Source organism: Arachis duranensis, chromosome 5 (assembly GCF_000817695.3).
Source record: "Arachis duranensis cultivar V14167 chromosome 5, aradu.V14167.gnm2.J7QH, whole genome shotgun sequence".
Classification (NCBI taxonomy): Eukaryota; Viridiplantae; Streptophyta; class Magnoliopsida; order Fabales; family Fabaceae; genus Arachis; species Arachis duranensis.
Genome location: NC_029776.3, coordinates 55670618 through 55673321, shown reverse-complemented (window position 1 = coordinate 55673321; position 2704 = coordinate 55670618).

The following is a 2704-nucleotide window of genomic DNA, read 5'->3' as shown; positions in this document are numbered from 1 at the left end:
AAAATCGCCAAACCTCTGAGCAACCTGCTAGCTGCTGACACGCCATTTATCTTTGATAAAGAATGTCTGCAGGCATTTGAGACTCTAAAAGCTAAATTGGTCACAGCACCAATCATCTCTGCACCAGACTGGACATTACCATTTGAATTGATGTGTGATGCCAATGACCATGCCATTGGTGCAGTGTTGGGACAAAGGCATGACAAGCTTCTGCACGTCATTTACTATGTCAGCCGTGTTCTAAATGACGCACAGAAGAATTACACAACCACAGAAAAAGAGCTACTTGCAGTGGTTTACGCCATTGACAAATTCAGATCCTATTTAGTAGGATCAAAAGTGATTGTGTACACTGATCATGCTGATCTTAAATATCTACTCACAAAGCAAGATTCAAAACCTAGACTTATAAGATGGGTGTTGCTCCTGCAAGAGTTTGATATAGAAATAAGAGACAGAAAAGGGACAGAAAACCAAGTAGCAGATCACCTGTCCCAAATAGAACCAGTAGAAGGGGCGTCCCACGGAGATTATTGGTTTGAAGCAAGCTATGCTTATCTTATTATTCTTAGTCAGGATCTTAATTAAAATTATTAGTTGGAATTATTAGATTGGAAAAATAAAAGAGAATAATAGCGTTACTTGTTGTGCAGTAATGAGAAATATGTTGGAGTTTTGGAGATGCTTTGTCCTCTGAACTTCAACTCTTCCTTGAAATCCTTCTCCACACGCAAACTTCCTACTGTCTTCTTCTTCATGCATGCAAGGCTCCTTCCATGGCAAGCTATATGTTGGGTTTCACTGTTGTCAATGGCTACCTCCCATCCTCTCAGTGAAAATATTCAACGCACGCTGTCACCGCACGGCTAATCATCTATCGGTTCTCGATCATGTCGGAATAGAATCCAGTGTTTTTTTGCGTCTGTCACTAACGCCCAACCTTCAGGAGTTTGAAGCTCGTCACAGTCATTCAATCCCAGAATCCTACTCGGAATACCCCAGACAAGGTTTAGACTTTCCGGATTCTCATGAATGCCGCCATCAATCCGGCTTATACCACGAAGATTCTGAGTAATGAATCTAAGAGATGCTCATTCAATCTGATGTATAATGGGGGTGGTTGTCAGGCACACGTTCATGGATTAAGGAAGGTGATGATTGTCACGGATCATCACCTTCTCCATAATTAAGCGCGAATAAACATTTTAGATAAGAACAAGCATGTTTGAATGAAAAACAAAGGAATTGTATTAAATCATCAAGACGCCGCAGAGCTCCTCACCCCCAACAATGGAGTTTAGAGACTCATGCCGTCAAAAAGTATGTAATTCAGATATGAAAATGTCATGAGGTACAAGATAAGTCTCTAAAAGTTGTTTAAATAGTAAACTAGTAACCTAGGTTTACAGAATATGAGTAAACTAAGATAATTGGTGCAGAAATCCACTTCTGGGGCCCACTTGGTGTGTGCTGGGGCTGAGACTAAAGCTATCCACGAGTTGAGGCCTTTCTTGGAGTTGAACTCCAAGTTATGACGTGTTTTGGGCGTTCAACTCCGGATCATGACGTTTTTCTGGCGTTTAACTCCAGACAGCAGCATGTACTTGGCGTTCAACGCAAAGTTACGTCATCTATCTTCGCGCAAAGTATGGACTATTATATATTGCTGGAAAGCCCTAGATGTCTACTTTCCAACGCCATTGAGAGCGCGCTAATTGGACTCCTTCAGGATCCAACAGCATCAGCAGTCCTTTTTCAACCTAACTCAGATTTTTGCTCAAGTCCCTCAATTTCAGCCAGAAAATACCTGAAATCACAGAAAAACACACAAACTCATAGTAAAGTCCAGAAATATGATTTTTGCCTAAAAACTAATAATATTAAACTAAAAACTAATTAAAACATGCTAAAATCTACATGAAATTACCCCCAAAAAGCGTATAAAATATCCGCTCATCATGGGTGGCTACCACAGTGTGGTCTTCCTGTTAGAGTTGTGGACACTCATCAGTATAATAACTGTAGTCGGCACAGATTCTGCATACTCTTTATGGAACCAACTGTTGGCTTTGCTGTGGTGGAGAAAGTTGAACTTGCTGAGCTTGTTGTTGACTTAGTTGCATATGCTTCAGTAAATTGGTCATTTCTGAACAGTTTTGGCATCTCCCTTTATCCTTTGAATTTCAGAATGATTGGCATCCATAGGAACTCAGAATTCAGATAGTATTATTGATTCTCCTAGTGTAGTATGTTGATTCTTGAACACAGTTATTTTATGAGTCTTGGCTGTGGCCCTAAGCACTTTGTTTTCCAGTATCACCACCAGATACATAAATGCCACAGACACATGACTAAGTGAACCTTTTCAGATCGTGACTCAGCTTTGCTAGAGTCCCCAGTCAGAGGTGTCCAGAGCTCTTGAGCACACTCTTTTTTCCTTGGATCACGACTTTAACCACTCAGTCCACACTCTGTTTGCCTTGGATCACGACTTTAACCACTCAGTCTCAAGTTTGTAACTTGGACCTGCATGCCACAAGCACATGGTTAGGGACAGCTTGGTTTAGCCGCTTAGGCCTGGAACTATTTCCTTAGGCCCTCCTATCCACTGATGCTCAAAGCCTTGGATCCTTTTCACCCTTGCCTTTAGGTTTTAAGGGCTGTTTGGCTTTTATTCCTTTTTATCAATATAAATTTTTTTTTG